The sequence below is a fragment of the Macaca nemestrina genome, chromosome Y (genome assembly GCF_043159975.1).
Source record: "Macaca nemestrina isolate mMacNem1 chromosome Y, mMacNem.hap1, whole genome shotgun sequence".
Lineage (NCBI taxonomy): Eukaryota > Metazoa > Chordata > Mammalia > Primates > Cercopithecidae > Macaca > Macaca nemestrina.
The window spans coordinates 4,470,300-4,491,016 of NC_092146.1; positions in this window are offsets into that span (position 1 = coordinate 4,470,300).

Below are 20,717 nucleotides of genomic sequence, written 5' to 3' on the forward strand. Positions count from 1 at the left end.
AATGCTACTGGTGCAGTGTTATACAGATTATTTGGTCTCTCAACTGTTTTGATATAAGAGTTTGTTACTATAAACCTCCCTGTTAGCACCCTTTTTGCTATATACCTTAGGTTTGATTGTTTAGTTTTGATATTTTTGTATTTCAAGAATTTAAAATTTCATCCTTAATTTCTTCCTTGACCCAAGGTTCACTCCAGAGCATCTTGTTTAATATTTAAGTATTTATACAGTTTTTAATATTTGTTTTTAAGTTTATTTCTGGTGCAATTCCATAGTACTCTGAGAAGAAATTTGATAGTTTTGGTTTTTAAAAATCTGTTGAACATTTTTTTTTTTTTTTTTTTTTTGAGATGGAGTCTCACTCTGTTGCCAGGCTGGAGTGCAGTGGCATGATCTCGGCTCACTGCAACCTCTGCCTTCCGGGCTCAATCGTTTCTCTTGCCTCAGCCTCCCAAGTAGCTGGGACTACAGGTGGATGCCACCATGCCCAGCTAATTTTTGTATTTTTAGTAGAGACCATTTCACCACATTTGCCCGGGTTATCTCAGTCTCTTGACCTTGTGATCCGTCCACCTTGGCCTCCCAAAGTGCTGTGATTACAAGTGTGAGCCACTGTGCCCCATCTTGTTGAACTGTTTTTTGTGCCTTGGTAGATGGTCTATCATGGAAAATAATCCATGTGCTAATTAGAAGAACGTATATTCTGTGCCTGTTGAATGAAGTATTTTCTAGACATCTGTTAGGTCCACTTGGTAATGCATATGAATTTTTTTTTTTAATGGAGTCTTTCTTAGTCACTCAGGATGGAGTGCAATTGCATGGTCTCTGCTCACTGCAACCTCTGCATCTTGGGTTCAAGTGATTCTCCTTCCTCAGACTCCCAAGTAGCTGGGATTATGGGTAGTAATGCTCAGTTTAAATCCAATGTATCTTTGACAATTTTCTATCATCTAGATGATCTGTCTAATGATGAGAGTGAAGTGCTGAAGTCTTCAATTACTATTGTATGTGAGTCTCCCTTTCCCTTTAATAATATTCACTTTATATTTCTGGCAGTTATAATTTTGGTTGCATATATATTTAGAATTGGTATATCCTCTTGTTGAATCGATCCCTTTATCATTATATAAAGATCTTATTGGATTCTTTTTGCTTTTTTGAATGTAAGTTTATTTTATGTAAACATAGCTACTTCTATAGTAGCTACATTTACAATTGGCTAATAGTATTTTTTGGCACCCTGCCACCATACCTCTGGGCTGGTTTTTCTTGATTTCTGTTTGCCTGGAATATTTTTTTCCATCCTTTTACTTTTAGTCTGTATTTGTCCTAATGCACAATATGAGTTCTTGCAGGCAGAATGTAGTTCAGTTATTCAGGAAAGCCCATTTAGCCAGCATATATCTTTCAAGTGGACAATTTAATCTATTCACATTCAAGGTTATTTGCCAAGACCACCTCGGTCATGGAGACTCCAACCTAGCGGCCCTAGAGGAATTGAAAACACAGACACAGAACTAAAGTGCAAAGTGGGATGAGGGGCTAACAGTCTTCAGAGCTGAGAGCCATGAACAGAGTTTGACCCGTATATTTATTGACAGTAAGCCAGTGGTAAGCATTGTTTTTATAGGCTATGGATTAGCTAAAAGCATTTCTTATGGGAAATAAAGCATTCTTACCTGAGGAGTAGAGAAACAGGCTCTTGCTGATTATCTGCAGCAAAAGCATGTTGTATTTATTTCTTATAGGGCAAATGGTGATAAATTTTTTCACCTTTGCTTATCTGGAAAATTCTTAGTCTGATGAGGATTTCTAAGTGACCAGAAACTTTAGACAGTTTGAATACAATGTACCATGCAGAAGACTTTTAGAACTGTGTGCACTTGGGGATCTCTGAGCTTTATTGGTTCCCTAACCATCCTTCATCCAGTGTGTGATGTTGCCAGGGAGGTGTTCTGATTACTTGGAGGAGAAGCAGCTTTCTGGCTTTTGGAATTTTCAGTATTTTTGCACTGTTTTTTCCTCATCTTTGTGGATTTATGTACCTTTGATCAATGAGACTGATGACCTTTGGATGGGTTTTTGTGGAGGGTCTTTCTGTTGATGTTGTTGTTTTCTGTGTGTTGGTTTTTCTCTCTGTAAGCCCCTGACTGGAGCTGCTGGATTTTCTGCAGAGATAGGCTGCCCAGTCAGGAGAAATCTAGAGAACCAGTCTGACCACAGCCGCTTTGCTGCACTGTAGTGAATTCTGCACACTTTCCTTAGCATTGTTAGGGGAAAACTGCCTACTAAAGCCATAATAATGAAGGTCACCCCTCCGCTACCAAACTCAATCATCCCAGGCAGACTCCAGACTGCTGAGCTGGCAGTGAGAATTTCAAGCCGGGGTCCTGGTGGTGTAGGCTGACAAGGGAATCTCCTGCTACGCAGATTGCAAAAACCCATGGGAAAAGCGTAGTAGCCTGTGTGGGTAGCATAGTCCCTTACCACTTCCTTTGGTCGGAGGAGGGAGGTCCTCAGCTCCATGCACTTCCTAGGTGAAGCAATACCACACCCTGCTTCTACTTGCTGTCTGTGGGCTGCACCTACTGCCTAACCTGTCCCAAAGAGATGAACAGGGTACCTCAGTTGGAAATGTAGAAGTCACCTGCCTTCTGCATTGGTCTCACTGAGAGCTACAGACTGGGGCAGTTTCTATTCTGCCAACTTGAACGCTTCCCTTAATTGTGGTTTCTGATTTGCATTTCTCTAGTGATCAGTGATGTTGAGGGTTTTTTTCATATATTTGTTGGCCGAATGTAGGTCTTCTTTTGAAAAGTGTCTGTTTATGTCTTTTGCTCACTTGTTAATAGGATTATTTTTCCTTACACATATTTTGAGTTCCTTACAGACACTGGATATGGAAATTAGACCTTTGTCAGATGCAGAGATTGCAAAAATTTTCTCCCATTCTGTGGTTGTCTGTTTACTATGTTGGTAGTTTCTTTTGCTGTGCTGAAGCTCTTAAGTTTAATTACATCCTACTTGTCAACTTTTGCTTTGGTTTTTTCATTTTCTGAAGGAGAAGAAAACTCAGTTTGCAGGTAGGAAAATTATGTGATCCATGTCAAACTGAATGTAGGACAGGCATCCACTGAGAAAAAACACCTGTTATGGAAAAGTCCAAGGCAATAGAACTATCATGGATATAACAATTAAAATATTTACTTTTCCACTTATGAGTATAAGAATTAGTCATTTGGTGTTACATTTAACTTTATTCTAAAACTAGTGGCAGTATATTAATCAAACCACTAAAATGGGTTTTTATGTTAACTTCGAAGGCAAAAAGTTTTTTTGTTAGTTGGAATTATACTTCTCCAGCCAATATAAAACTCTTTGGCTAGTGAGAAAATTCTATTCATTTTACCTATGAAAGTCATAAAAATTTAGTGCCAAATTTTGCCTTTCCATGTGCACTCAAGAAACAATCTCCCTCTGTTCTATCCCGTGTCGCCCCCTCCTGCTAAGTCTGCAGATTCTAACTTATATCACTGTCATAACTACTTATTTTTTTCCACATTCCTGAAATCTTCATTTCCTCTTAAGGCTTCTTTCTCATGTCTGGTCACTTCAGGTTGCTAGTTCAAATTACCATAGACTGTGTACCTTAAACAGAAGAAATTTTCTCACAGTTCTGGAGGCTGAAGTCTAAGATCAAGGTGCCAGCAGACCCAATGTCCAGATGTCAAATGATCAGGTGTCCAGAACCAAATGGTGAATGCCTATTTCTCAGTTTGCAGACAGCCCTCTTTTTACTATATTCCTCTATGACAGAGAAGACAAAAATAAATTAAATAAATAAATAAGAAAGCAAAAGCTCTCAAATCTTTTATAACGGTACTAATGTCATTCACAAGGGATCTGTCTTTATTACCTAGTTAAATTCCCATAGACCCTAACTCCTAATTCCCTTACATTGTGGTTTAGAATCTCAACATCTAAATTTGGGGGAACTAAAACATTTAGTGCAAAATACAAGATAAAGACAGGATGGGGGATTTCTGCAAGAAGAGATGGGGTTTGGGAACAGTAAAACTTCCTCAGTGGACAACTCTGTTTTACAACAAGAAAAACTGGAAGAAAAACTCCTGTTTTCAACAAAGTGCCAAAAGTTTTTAGCTGCTGCTCCTCATCTCTCTCTCTGTTTCCCCTTCTCACCTTACTATTTCAGTCTCATCTTATTCCTGAGAGTTGTCTAGTGATATAAATAATAAGGGAAGGGAAAACCAACCTTTCTTTTCCACAAGAATATCCCTTTCTATTTAAACTCTTCAACATAGCCTCTTTAACCCTCTACATTTCCCATCATATGGGCTCCAAATCAGTTTCTTCCTCCTTAGTCCTGTGTTCTCCCATTTCCTAATAAGACAAATTCAATTCAAGAAATCTTTGCAATAAATTATGTACAAAAGAAACACAGGTATTTCTAGGCACGGTCAGTGCTCCAACACTTCTGTATGAAAAATGAGCTGGTCAATACCTAAAGAGAAATCATGTTAGACACAGAGAGATTACAAGGGCATTTCTAACATATGTTTCTCTATAAATAAGATCTAACACTATTACAGCAGCAATACAGTTTTGAAGTAAACTGCTCTTACAAAATAAAGCAGAAACCAAAAACTGAAGTTAGCACTCCCTGAAGGCGATCCCTCCCCAAAAATACTAAAATGCTTGGCAAAAAGTATTAGAATCAGCCTTATCAGAAATCCAAAAATAGTCAAAAGTATACCAAAACCAAAAACCAAAAGCCAAAAATCTTAGCAAGTAAAAAAGCCACTACAGCACATTAGTGTTGTATTGTCTTTTAACTTAACCTAGTTCCACCTCTTTTCCTAGCGTGCCAGAAAACGTGAAGATGATAGCCCACATACGTGGTGTGTGTGTACTCAGTTTCATAAGGAACAAAATGAACCTTGCTCCAAGAAAATGAATAGTTTTTGTTTGACTTTAATGGAAATTATTTTATGGACTTTCATAAGGTATGTTGCTTTGCCTTACCTAGCTTGGAGTTCATGTGGTCCTCAAGAAAAGCCAAATTAATAAGCCTCTACTGTTGGCAGTAAAACAGGAACAGCAACAAGAAACGACAATGTTGAAGACCATAGTAGACACAATGAAAGCCTAAAAGGAAAGGACATAGAGTAAAATTTTAGGAGAAAATAGGGTCTTTTAAAGACTGCTATGTATCAGAGACACCTATAAAGCCACATACGTGCTTAGGAAACACCTGTAAACACAATACGGCAAAAACTTTAGTGTTTTTTGTGTCTTTACACTCAGGCAAGAAAGAAGGCTAAGACAGTATTGTAAATTGGCCACGCTAAGCATTGAAGAAGTGTTCCAATGTACAGTCAATCAACAAAGACATAGAGAAGCATTTCCTTTTTCTCCTCTTCCTCTTTTCTTTCTTACTTGTATATGTAATAACGTTCAAAATATCCACTTTTCAACAAAACAGATGCAGAATACAAAGATACAAGAAAGCACACTCATTAACAAGAAAAAATTACAAAAACTGTTTTGGGGGAACCAAAATGTTGGGTTTAGACAAACTTTAAATCAACTGTTCTATACATGCTTAAGCAACTAATGGAAACTGAAGACAAAGAACTAATCAAGAAAAATATATAAGAATAGAAATACAGTTAATAGGTAATTATTTTAAAAGATAACTAACAGTAATTTTAGAGTTGAAAATACAGTAAGTGAAATAAAAAATCCAGTAGGGAGAGGTTCAGAAGCATATTGAAGCTTTAAAAAAAAAAAGTCTGGGCACGGTGGCTCACACCAGTAATCCTGGCACTTTGGGAAGCCGAGAAGGGCACATCCCAAGGTCAGGAGTTTGAGATCATCCTGGCCAACATGGTGGAATCCTGTCTCTACTACAATACAAAAAATTAGCCAGGTGTGGTGGTGTACACCTGTAGTCCCAGCTACTCAGGAGTATGAGGCAGGGGAATCATTTGAACCCAGGATGTGGAGGTTGGAGTGAATCGATATCATGCCACTGCACTCTAGCCTGGCAACAGAGCAAGACTCTGCCTCAAGTAAAAAGAAAAAGAAAAAAAAAGTAAGAATAAGTGATCTTGCAGATAACTAAACTGTAATCATCTAGTCTGAGAAGTAGAAAATAAAAAGAATTTTAAAAATTATCATACTCTTAGAGACTTGTGGGACGTGACCAAATGACTACTATATGCATTATGTGAGTTGAAAGTTGGAAATAAGTTGAAAAGACAGATAATATTTGAAGAAATAACAGGTAAAAGCTCCCAAATTTGATAAAATACATGAATCTAAAAACTTAAGAAGATTCATAAACTCTAAGCAGAATCAACTAATAAAAGAGATTCACACTGAGACACAATATAATCAAACTGGAAAATGACAAAAAACAGAGAACTTTGAAAGCAGCTAGAGAGAAGCAAATTGTGAAAATGGGATCCTTGATAACATTAAAAGCCCATTAAACACCATAAATCCAGTCCTTAGAATGGCATATTCAAAGCACTAAAAGAAACCACATTAACCATGAATTTTATTGCACCAACAATTCCCAATGTAAAATAAAGGTGAAATTAAGACATTTCCAGATAAACAAATTGATTATTTTGCTATCTGCCCTACAGCAATATTAAGAGGAAAATAAAATAAAAAGGCACAGGGCAGAAAATTGATACTATATGAAGAAATAGAAAAACACTGGCAAAGGCAAATACACAGTTAAATACAAAAGCCATTATTGTTAAATTTTTGGTTTGTGTAACTCCTTTTTCTATACAATTTTGAAGAAAAATGCATAAAACAATAATTTCCAATCTATGTCAATGGACACACAACTTACAAAGATGTCATCTGTGACAATACAAAACAAAGGTGGTGAGATGTGCCTGTAGCTTCCTAATCTCAATCGTCCTAATCTAGAGTTTTTGTATACTATTAAATTTAAATTGGTATTAAGCCAGTAGGTTTTGATAAGGTTAAAGGTTAAAATGATAATTTTAATCCCCAGGGTAACAGCTAAGAAAACAACTTTAAAAATACAGAAAAGTAAATAGAAGGGAATTCAAAATGACATATTACAGACAACAAGTTAAACTAAATAGAAGACAGTTGTGGTGGAATTGAGGAACAAATAGAAACAAGTAGCAAAATGGCAGAATTAACTCTTTCCTTATTTAAATTATGTTAAATTTAAATAGATCAAACTCACCAATTTGAAGATAGATTGGCAGAGTACCATCAGTAAACAGAAGATTAGGAAGCTACAAGCCCAGCTTTTCTCAGACACCCAGATAACGATGCTATATGGGCCAGAACATCTTTGTGAGAACCCTAAAGACATGCTGACAAAAAGCCCCCAGGCCAACATAAAACCCAGAAGGGATTCCAGCAAGTGGTTAGAAAATTTGAAGCATTTTCATACCTGTCTATATCCCTTCCCCTAGGAAAACCACAGTTGTTTTGCAGTGAGTAGGTATATGTAAATCTACCCCTAAAGGCCAATGGAGCTGAGACGCCAAAGAAAGAGGCTGACAGGGCAAGTCATCGTGGCTCACACCTGTAATTCCAGCACTTTGGGAGGCAGAGGTGGGAGGATCCCTTGACATCAAGAGTTCAAGACCAGCTTGGCCCACGTGGTGAAACCCCATCTCTGCTAAAAATACAAAAATTAGCTGGGCATGGTGGTGCATGTCTGTAATCTAAGCTACTCAGGAGGCTGAGGCAGGAGAATAATTTGAATTCGGGAGATGGAATTTGCAGTGAGCTGAGATCACACCACTGTACTCCAGCCTGGGCAACAGAGAGAAAGTGTATCTCAAAAAAAAGGAAGAAGAAGAAGAAGAAAGAGAAGAAGGAGAAGAAGGAGAAGAAGGAGAAGAAGGAGAAGAAGGAGAAGGGGGAGAAGGAGGAGGAGGAGAAGGAGAAGAAGAAGAAGGAGGAGGATGAGGAGGAGGAGGAGGAGGAGAGAAAAAAGAAAGAAAGAGGCTGACAAATCCAGTTTCTCAGAAAAACAAACAAACAAAAAACCTAACGGAGACAAACAGAAGTGATGTATCTGCAGCTGCAAGATGGTGAAGGAAGCATTTTGGATAAAGCTGTGCATCTGGCCATACCTAAAACTTTCTGGGAAAACTTGTGGCCATTGGGGAGGTTATATAAGCATCTTTAGGAGGGTTTAGCAATGCTACAGGGAGTGTTTAAAGACATTGCTACAGGTGTAAAATATTGATCATGATGGCAATTTTGCTTCAAAATGACATTACTCTTGTCATATAACAAGCTATTTTCCTGTAATAGCATATCCAGGAGGAAACCTCCCTAAACTAAGAATCATTCTTTGTCAGAGCAAACAGGGCATTTTGCATTCAGTGTTTTGATTTGTCTGAGATTTTCTGAAACACTACTTTCACCTAAACACTAATAGGACTGGCAGCATAACTTGAAAGTTGATGAAAAATGTGGAGACGGTAGCCATTTAGAGACACAGTTTTGCATGCAAAACTTAGAAGAATCAACATCGCAGGAAAAATCTGGGATGTTCCAAAACCTTTGAACTGATTGGTCAAGCTCTTCCCTTGCTCTAAGCCAGTATGTTAAGACTAGAAGAGATGTGTCCCTTTTTTCCCTTCCAACAGTTCAGATTGCAGCAAAAGTTTACATATGATTGAAAGAAACAGAATTGTGGGCAAATTGTAGAAGTTAAAATGAAACCCAAGTGACCAAACCTAAAGAAATGGAGATTTATAAGCAGTCAGACAAAACTTAAAATAACTGCCATGAGAATTCCTGAAAACTAAAGAAAATCAGGAAATGAAATATGAACAAAAAGAGAAATTCAACAAAGAAGTAGAAATCATTTTAAAAACTACAACATCTAGGCTGAACACGGTGGCTCATGCCTGTGATCCCAGCACTTTCGTAAGCTGAGGGGTGTGGATCACCTGAGGTAAGGAGTCTGAGACCAGCCTGACCAACATGGTGAAACCCTCTCTCTACTAAAAATACAAAAATTAGCCAATTGTGGTAGCGCATGCCTGTAATCGCAGTTACTTGGGAGGCTGAGGCAAAAGAATTGCTTGAACCCAGGGGCTGGATGTTGCAGTGAGCTGAGATCATGCCATTGCACTCCAAACTGGGCAACAAGAGTGAAACCCCATCTCAGAAACGAAACAAAACAAAACAAAAACAAAAACAAAAACAAAAACAAAAACAAAAAAACAAACCTACAACATCTAGACAGAAATTTTTTTTAAACTGAAAAATTCTCTATATGGATTAAATAGCATTTGAAATAATCAAGTCAGAGATTCAAAAAGTAAAAAGAGTAAAGAAAAACAAAGAGGCCAAGGAATTTATCATATATTATCAAACAGAGCAATATAAGCATTATGGCAATGCCAAAAGAAAGCAAGAAAGAAACAGAACACATAAGTGAAGAAATAATATACCAAGAAAAAGCCATAGAAATTCAAGAAGCTCAAACATTTTTGAAAGAGAAAAAACTCAAAGAGAACCACACCAAGATATATCACATCACATTGACTCTGACTAAAGTCAGAGAAAATGTTGAAAGCAGAAAAACAAAAGTGATTCATTGGCCAGGCGCAGTGGCTCACACCAGCAATCCCAGCACTTTGCAAGGCTGAGGCGAGTGGATCACCTGAGGTCAGGAGTTCAAGACCAGCCTGACTAACATGGAGAAACCCCGTCTCTAATAAAAATACAGAATTAGCTGGGCATGGTGGTGCATGCCTGTAATCCTACCTACTTGGGAGCCTGAGGCAAGAGAATCACTTGAAACAGGGAGGCAGAAGTTGAGGTGGGCTGAGATCACACCATTGCACTCCAACCTGAACAACAAGAAGAAAAAAATAAAAATAAAAAAAACTTAAAAAAAAAAGTGGCTCATCACACACAAAGAAGCTTAAATAAGATTATGAAGGGATTTCTCAACAGACACCTCATAAGCCAAAAAAAAGAGGTGGGATGAAATATTCAAACATTGAAAGAAAAAAACTGTCAGTGGTATCTGACAAAACTTTTCTTCTGAAATGAAGACATTCCAAAATAAGTAAATGCTGAGGATGTATATTATGATCAGATCTACTCTATAAGAAATGCTAAAGGGAGTCCTTCACAATGAAATGGAGACAGTGGACAGAAACATGATGTGATAGAGAAATATAAAATTATCCATTAAGATAAATACCTGAACAAATATAGTAAACTGTATTATTTAATTTTGGTGTACAGAACATGAAGACAAAACTTAAAAAACACAAATCTATATTAATAAGTAACATCTAAACATGTAATGTATGATATAAATGAGGTATAACTAAAAGAGTAGACTTTTTCTAAATTTAGAATGTATAATTTTAATACAGTTCATGTGATTACAATGATAATCATACAGTATATAAATATACACAAAAAGATGTGAGAAGATATTCAAAACATGTTACTAAAAATAAAATGAAACAGAAAGAAAGACAGCAAGAGAAAACAGAGAAAAGTAAGAAATACTTGGGAACAGTGAGTTCTTACCTATATTCTGAGTACTTTTGGAAGCCAAGGTGGGCAAATCACTTGAACCCAGAAGTTTGAGACCAGCCTGGGTAATGTGGCATTTTTTTTTCTTTACAAACAAAAATAAAAACAAAATAGTAATTAGCTGCATGTGGTAGCACACGCCTGTAGTCCCAGCTATTCCAGAGGCTGAGATGGAAGTATCACCCGAGCCAGGCAGGTTTATGCTGCAGTAAGCTGTGATCACATCACTGTGCTCCAGCCTGGGTATGAGAGTGAGACCCTATCTCAAAAAGAAAAGTGAATGAAATATACTTTTCAATCAAGAGATGTAGTTGCCTGAATGCATTAGAAAATCCAAATACATCGTGTCTACAACAAATTCACTTTAGATCTAAGGACATAGACTGAAAGTGAAAGGATAGAAAAATGTATTCCATAATATGGAAAAATACATTCCAGCATAATAAAAACACTACAGACATGGCTGTCATAAGGAAAAAAATTAAGTTAAAAGTTGTTAGAGAATGATATTATATAAGAATAAAAAGGTTATTTTAGTAAAAACATAAAAGAATATAGTTATTTGCACCACCATCAACCTGTTCCTAAATATGTTCCTAACTGTTCCAGCCAGTTCCTAAATATGTAAATCAAATATTGACAGGACTGAAGTGAAAAATAGACAGCAGCACAATAACAGACGTGTTTGACATCTCAGTTTAAATAACAGAATGAGATAGATGATCAACAGGAATATAGAGGAGTTGAACAACATTATAGATAAATTGGAACAAATGACAAAAATAGAATACTTTATCCAGAATATACATTCTTCTCAAGCTCTACCAAAATGATCTCTAGAATGGACCACATGTTAGGCCACAAAACCAGTCTTAACAAATATAAGATGAATGAAATAATACAAAGTATCTTCTTCAATCATAATGGAATGAAAGAAAATCAACAGAAGGAAAACAAAAAAATCCATAAATATGTGAAAATTATACTGCACACTTTTACATAATGAGTCAAGTAAGTCACAAGGGGTATTAAAAAATACTTGGAGATAAATTTGAGAAAAATATAACATACCAGAACTTATGGGATGCAGCTAAAGCCATCCAGTGGCAGAAATTTATAGATGTAAATATGTACATTAAAAAAGAAAAAAAAAAAGACTTAAGTCAACAACCTAATTTCATACCTAAGGGAACTAGGGAAAAAAAAAACAGATGAAAGTGAAAGTTAGCAAAAGGAAGGGAAAAATAAACAGATTAAATCAGAGATAAATAGATAATTTTAAAAAACAATAGAAAGTCAGTGATACTAAGAATTGGTTTTCTTAAAAAGAAACTAACAAAATTAACACACCTTTTGGTACATTTGCTAAGAAATGGGAAATGCATCAAACAATGAAAATCAGGTATGAAAGAGAAAATATCACAGAAATAAAATTATAAAATAATACTATAAATAACTATAAATAAAATTATAAAATAATACTATAAATACTATAAATAACATAAACAAATTGGGTAATAGATAAAAATGAAGAACTGGTTAAAAATTCCTAGAAACACACCACCTACCAAGACTCACTCACTAACAGAAAATCTTGACAGACGAGTAACTAATAAGATGAAATCAATAATGAAAAACCTTCCAACAATGAAAAGCCCAGGACCAGTGGCTTCACACCAAAGCCAAAAATACCAGGAGCAAAGAAAATCACAGACTAATATTCTTGATGAATACTGGTGTGAAAAAGATTAACAAAATACTAGAAAACTGACACATTAAAATAATTGTACACCATGAGCAAGTGGGGTTTATTTCTGGGATACAAGAATAGTTCAACCCATGAAAATTATTAGTGTAATATATCACTGTAGTACAATAAAGGTAAAAAATACAATCATCTCAATCAATGCAGAACAGCATTTGACAAAATTTAACACTTTCATGATGAAAAACACTCAAAACTAGGAAACACAGGAATACAACCTCAACATAATAAAAGCCAGATGTGAAAAGCAGACTAGGAAAACAGGAAACTATGAAACACAGGAAAATAACCTCAACAATATAAAAGCCATATATGAAAAGCAGACAGGTAGTGACATCTGCAAGTTGGGTAGAATAGTGAGTACCAGCCCTTGATTCCCAGAGACACACCAGTTGGACAATATATGTATAAAAATACCTTTATGAGCAGTTCGTAATCAAGTGAAGAATGTGCAGTACCCCAGAAAAACGCCTCTCCTCATTCTGCACTGCCAAAAGAGATCCCACTAGCCCATGACTTCTCCTGTGTGTGTGTATGTGTGTGTGTGTGATGGGAGAGGGGTTGAAGGAGAGTGGAGTATGTATCCTAAACCCTGCCTTTTTAGGGGCACTGCCCAAAGGATTTGTTTCTGCATCACCTCACCTGGAACACTGAGGAAAATGGCATAGTTCAAATGCCTGGGGGCAGATAAGAAAAAAGAAAACGGGTGGCAGCTTTCAATAGTTGCACAGCTTGTTGAGATTGGGAAAACATGGCACACTATGTGAGACATTCCTCATCCCCCAGGAGGAAAAAAAAAGAGTGGAGTGTTCATTCAACATCTTGGTCTTTCGGTGCACCCAAAGGATTGGGTGGCTTTCTCTACCCAACATGGTTCTGCAAGATTGGGAGATGGCACATAATTCTGAGACTTCTTCAAGAACAAGGGAGAAGTCTGGAATATGAATCCAGCATCCTGGTCTTTCAGTGCGCTGTCCTAGGGAAAAGTGGGGAAAGATATTTCCCGCTTTTCACTGCAGACTATAGAGCACTGTATATTCATTGCAGACTGTCAAGCGCTGTAAGTTTAAGAGAAGGCATACAATTCTGATATTGCTCCCCATGAGTGAGGGAGCAAAACCAACTGTGTACATCTATAGAAACAATTTGAGAGGTTCCTAGAATCTTTAGCCAGTCTGATGGGTAAAGATATTTCTCTGCCAAATTCATCTGTAAATGCTGGGAAAGATAGTTTATTTTCTTCAAATGCACAAACACCAATGCAAAATTACAAGAAATACAATGAGGGATATATGGCACAAGCAAATAAGTGATCTCCATTAACTGAAGATCTATGAATGGCCTAACAAAAATTCAAAATAATCATCATTTACTGTAAATTCAAAACTCAGTAAGCTACAAGTGAATATGGCTGGGCAACTAAATGAAACAAGAAAAATGATGCATTAACAAAATCACCATGTCAACAGAGAGATAGAAGCCATAAAAAGAACAAGATATTCTTCAGCTGAAGAATACAATAACTCAACTATAAAACCGAATATAGAGATTCTACAGCAGAGAAGACCAAACAAAAAAATTAGCAAACTTGAAGACAGATGTTTGTAAATTATCCAGTCAGAGGAATAAAAAGCAAAGAGTGAAGGAAGCCTAGGGGACTGGAGGGACAACGTCAAATGAATCAACATACAAGTTCTAAGAGTTTTAGAAGAGAAAGAGAATGGGACAGAAAGCTTAAAGAAATAATGGCAAAACTTTCCAGGAACTGGAGAGGTAAATAGAAATCCTGATTCATGAAGTGCAAGGGATCCCAAGGATGAGGAATCTAGAGAGGTCTATGCTAAGACACAGTACAATCAAACTGTCAAAGGACCAATAGAGAATGTTAAAAGTAACAAGAGAAAAGGGACATATTCATTTTGTAACGTCACAAACAGATTTCTTCAAACAAGTTTTGCAAGCCAGAAAGAAATAGGATAATAAATGCAAAAAAAGGATATAACTTGCCAACCAAAACCCCTATCTTGAGGAAAATTGTCCTTCAAAAATAAAAGAGATGGCTGGGCGTGGTGGCTCACATCTGTAATCCCAGCACTTTGGGAGGCTGAGACAGGTGGATCATGAGGTCAGGAGATCGAGACCATCCTGGCTAACACGGTGAAACCCCATCTCTACTAAAAATACAAAAAAAATTAGCTGGGTGTAGTGGCAGGTGCCTGTAGTCCCAGCTACCTGGGAGGCTGAGGCAGGAGAATGGCATGAACCCGGGAGGTGGAGCTTGCAGTGAGCCAAGATTACACCACCACACTCCAGCCTGGGGGACTGAGCAAGACTCCATCTCAAAAAATAAAAATAAAAATAAAAATAAAAATAAAATAAAAGAGATAGGGTAGGTTCCAAGACAGCTGAATAGGAACAGCTCCAGGCTACAGCTCCCAGCATGAGTGACACAGAAGACGGTTCATGTCTGCATTTCCAACTGAGGTACCAGGTTCAGCTCACTGGGGCATGTAAGACAGTGGATGCAGGACAGTGGGTGCAGCCCACTGAGCGAGAGCCAAAGCAGGGTAAGGCATTGACTCACCTGGGAAGCACATAGGGGAAGGGAATTCCCTTTCCTAGCCAAGGGAAACTGTGACACAGAGCACCTGGAAAATCAGGTCACTCCCACCCTAATACTGCATTTTTCCAAGGGTCTTACCAAATGGTACGCCAGGAGATTATATCCCGTGTCTCGCTCAGAGGGTCCCATGCCCACAGAGCTTCCCTCATTGCTAGCACAGCAGTCTGAGATCTAACTGCAAGGCAGCAGCGAGGCTAGGGGAGGGGTGCTTGCCATTGCTGAGGCTTGAGTAGGTAAACAAAGTGGCCAGGAGGCTCGAACTGGGTGGAGTGCACCACAGCTCAAGGCCGGCCTGCCTCTGTAGACTCCACCTATGGGGACAGGGCATAACCAAACAAAAGGCAGCAGAAACCTCTGCAGATGTAAATGTCCCTGTCTGACAGCTTTGAAGAGAGTAGTGGTTCTCCCAGCATGGAGTCTGAGATCTGAGAATGGACAGACTGCCTGCTCAAGTGGGTCCCTGACCCCCAGTAGCCTAACTGGGAGACACCCCCCACCAGGGGCAGACTGACAGCCCACATCTCACATGGCCGGATACCCCTCTGAGATGAAGCTTCCAGAGGAAAGATCAGGCAGCAACATATGCTGTTCAGTAATATTCACTCTTCTGCAGCATCTGCTGCTGATATCCAGGAAAAGAGGGTCTGGAGTAGACCTCAAGCATACCCCAATAGACCTGCAGACTGTTAGAAGGAAAACTAACAAACAGAAAGGACATCCACAACAAAACCCCATCTGTACATCACCATCATCAAAGACCAAAGGTAGATAAAACCACAAATATAGAGAAAAAACAGAGCAGAAAAGCTGAAAATTCTAAAAATCGAGCACCTCTCCCCCTCCAAAGGAATGCAGCTCGTTGCCAACAATGGAACAAAGATGGACAGAGAATGACTTTGACGAGTTGAGAGAAGAAGGCTTCAGACAATCAAACTTCTCTGAGCTAAAGAAGGAAGTTTGAACCCATTGCAAAGACGTGAAAAACCCTGAAAAAAGATTAGACGAATGGCTAACTAGAATAACTAACATAGAGAAGTCCTTAAATGAACTGAGAGAACTGAAAACCATGGCAAAAGAACTATGTTACAAATGCACAAGCTTCAATAATCAATTTGATCAACTGGAAGAAAGGGTATCAGTGATTGAAGATCAAATTAATGAAATGAAACAAGAAGAGAAGTTTAGAGACAAAAGAGTAAAAAGAAATGAACAAAGCCTCCAAGAAATATGGGACTATGTGAAAAGACCAATCTACGTTTGATTGGTGTATCTGAATGTGACAGGGAGAATGGAACCAAGTTGGAAAACACTGCAGGATATCATCCAGGAGAACTCCCCCAGCCTAGCAAGGCAGGCCAACATTCAAATTCCAGAAATACAGAGAATGCCACAAAGATACTCCTTGAGCAGAGCAACTCCAAGACACATAATTGTCAGATTCACCACAGTTGAAATGAAGGAAAAAATGTTAAGGGCAACCAGAGAGAAAGGTCAGGTTACCCACAAAGGGAAGCCCATCAGACTAACAGCAGATCTCTTGGCAGAAACTCTACAAGCCAGAAGAGAGTGAGGGCCAATATTCAACAGTCTCAAAGAAAAGAATTTTCAACCCACAATTTCATATCCAGACAAACAAAGTTTCATAAGTGAAGGAGAAATAAAATCCCTTACAGACAAGCAAATGCTGAGAGATTTTGTCATCACCAGGCCTGCCTTACAAGAGCTTCTGAAGGAACAACCAGTACCAGCCACTGCAAAAACCAGTACCAGCCACTGCAAAAACATGCCAAAATGTAAAGACCATCGATACTAGGAAGAAACTGCATCAACCAACAGGCAAAATAACCAGCTAACATCATAATGACAGGATCAAATTAACACATAACAATATTAACCTTAAATGTAAATGGGCTAAATTCTCCAATTAAAAGACAGAGACTGGCAAATTGGATAAAGAGTCAAGACCTATCAGTATGCTGTATTCAGGAGACCCATCTCACATGCAGAGATACACATAGACTCAAAATAAAGGGATGGAGGAAGATCTACCAAGCAAATGGAAAACCAAAAAAGGGAGGGGTTGCAATCCCAGTCTCTGATAACATAGACATTAAACCAACGAAGATCAAAAGAGGCAAAGAAGGCCATTACGTAATGGTAAAGAGATCAATTCAAGAAGAAGAGCTAACTATCTTAAATATATATGCACCCAACAGGAGTACCTAGATTCATAAAGCAAGTCCTTAGAGACTTACAAAGAGACTTAGACTCCCACACAATAATAATGGGAGACTTCAACACCCCACTGTCAACATTAGACAGATCAATGAGACAGAAAGTTAACAAGGATATCGAGGAATTGAACTCATCTCTGCACCAAGAGTACCTAATAGACATCTACAGAACTCTCCACCCGAAATCAACAGAATATACATTCTTCTCAGCACCACATTGCACTTGACCAAAATTGGCCACAGTTGGAAGTAAAGCACTCCTCAGCAAATGTAAAAGAACAGAAATTATAACAAACTGTCTCTCAGACCACAGTGCAATCAAACTAGAACTCAGGACTAAGAAACTCAATCAAAACCGCTCAACTACATAGAAACTGAACAACCTGCTCCTGAATGACTACTGGGTACATAACAAAATGAAGGCAGAGATAAAGATGTTCTTTGAAACCAATGAGAACCAAGATACAACATATCAGAATTTCCGGGACACATTTAAAGCAGTGTGTAAAGGGAAATTTATAGCACTAAATGCCCACAAGAGAAAGCAGGAAAGATCTAAAATTGACATCCTAACATCACAATTAGAAGAACTAGAGAAGCAAGAGCAAACATATTCTAAAGCGAGCAGAAGGCAAGAAATAAGTAAGATCAGAGCAGAACTCAAGGAGATAGAGACAAAACCCTTCAAAAATCTATGAATCCAGGAGCTGGTTTTTTGAAAAGGTCAACTAAACTGATAGACTGCTAGCAAAACTAATAAAGAAGAAAAGAGAGAAGAATCAAATAGATGCAATAAAAAATGATAAAGGAGATATCACCACCAACCTCACAGAAATACAAGCTACCATCAGAGAATACCATAAACACCTCTACACAAATAAATTAGAAAACATAGAAGAAATGAATAAATTTCTGGACACATACACTCTCCCAGGACTAAAACGGGAAGAAGTTGAATTCCTGAATAGACCAATAACAGGCTCTGAAATTGAGACAATAATTAATAACCTACCAACCAAAAAAAGTGCAGGACTAGACAGATTCACAGTCAAATTCTACCAGAGGTACAAGGAGGAGCTGTTACCAATCCTTCTGAAATTATTCCAATCAATAGAAAAAGATGGAATCCTCCCTAACTCATATTATGAGGCCAACATCATCCTTATACCAAAGCCTGGCAGAGACACAACAAAAAAAGAGAATTTTAGACCAATATCCCTGATGAACATCGATGCAAAATTCTTAACAAAATACTGGCAAACCGAATCCAGAAGCACATAAAAAAGCCTATCCACCACAATCAAGTGGGCTTCATCCCTGGGATGCAAGGCAGGTTCAACATAGGCAAATCAATAAACGTAATCCAGCATATAAACATAACCAAAGACAAAAACCACATGATTATCTCAATAGATGCAGAAAAGACCTTTGACAAAATTCAACAGCCCTTCATGCTAAAAACTCTCAATAAATTCGGTATTGATGGAACATATCTCAAAATAGTAAGAGCTATTTATGAAAAACCCACAGCCAATATCATACTGAATGGGCAAAAACTTGAAGCATTCCATTTGAAAACTGGCACAAGACAGGGATGCCCTCTCTCACCACTCCTATTCAATATTCTGTTGGAAGTTCTGGCCAGGGCAAACAGGCAGGAGAAAGAAATAAGGGTATTCAGTTAGGAAAACAGGAAGTCAAATTGCCCCTGTTTGCAGACGACATGATTGTATATTTAGAAAACCCCATCATCTCAGCCCAGAATCTCGTTAAGCTGATAAGCAACTTCAGCAAAGTCTCAGAATACAAAATCGATGGCAAAAATCATAAGCATTCTTATACACCAGTAACAGACAAACAGAGAGCCAAATCATGAATGAACTTCCATTCACAATTGCTTCAAAGAGAATAAAATACCTAGGAATCCAATTTACAAGGGATGTAAAGGACCTCTTCAAGAAGAACTACAAACCACTGCTCAGTGAAATAAAAGAGGACACAAACAAATGGAAGAACATACCATGCTCATGGATAGGAAGAATCAATATCGTGAAAATGGCCATACTGCCCAAGGTTATTTATAGATTCAATGCCATGTCCATCAAGCTACCAATGAGTTTCTTCACAGAATTGGAAAAAACTGCTTTAAAGTTCATATGGAACCAAAAAACACCCCGCATCTCCAAGACAATCCTAAGTCAAAAGAACAAAGCTGGAGGCATCACGCTACCTGACTTCAAACTATACTACAAGGCTACAGTAACCAAAACAGCATGGTACTGGTACCAAAACAGAGATATAGACCAATGGAACAGAGCAGAGTCCTCAGAAATAATACCACACATCTACAGCCATCTGATCTTTGACAAACCTGAGAGAAACAAGAAATGGGGAAAGGATTCCCTATTTAATAAATGGTGCTGGGAAAATTGGCTAGCCATAAGTAGAAAGCTGAAACTGGATCCTTTCCTTACTCTTTATAAGGAAATTAATTCAAGATGGATTAGAGACTTAAATGTTAGACCTAATACCATAAAAATCCTAGAGGAAAACCTAGGTAGTACCATTCAGGACATAGGCATGGGCAAAGACTTCATGTCTAAAACACCAAAAGCAATGGCAACAAAAGCCAAAATTGACAAATGGGATCGAATTAAACTAAAGAGCTTCTGCACAGCAAAAGAAACTACCATCAGAGTGAACAGGCAACCTCCAGAATGGGAGAACATTTTTGCAATCTACTCATCTGACAAAGGGCTAATACCCAGAACCTACAAAGAACTCAAACAAATTTACAAGAAAAAAACAAACAGCCCCATCAAAAAGTGGGCAAAGGATATGAACAGACATTTCTCAAAAGAAGACATTCATACAGCCAACAGACACATGAAAAAATGCTCATCATCACTGGCCATCAGAGAAATGCAAATCAAAACCACAATGAGATACCATCTCACACCAGTTAGAATGGCAATCATTAAAAAGTCAGGAAACAACAGGTGCTGGAGAGGATGTGGAGAAATAGGAACACTTTTATACTGTTGGTGGGATTGTAAACTAGTTCAACCATTATGGAAAACAGTATGGCGATTCCTCAAGGATCTAGAACTAGATGTACCATATGACCCAGCCATCCCATTACTGGGTATATACGCAAAGGATTATAAATCATGCTGCTATAAAGACACATGCACACGTATGTTTATTGTGGCACTATTCACAATAGCAAAGACTTGGAATCACCCCAAATGTCCATCAGTGACAGACTGGATTAAGAAAATGTGGCACATATACACCATGGAATACTATGCAGCCATAAAAAAGGATGAGTTTGTGTCCTTCGTAGGGACATGGATGCAGCTGGAAAGCATCATTCTTAGCAAACTATCACAAGAACAGAAAACCAAACACCGCATGTTCTCACTCATAGGTGGGAACTGAACAATGAGATCACTTGGATTTGGGAAGGGGAACATCACACACCGGGGCCTAT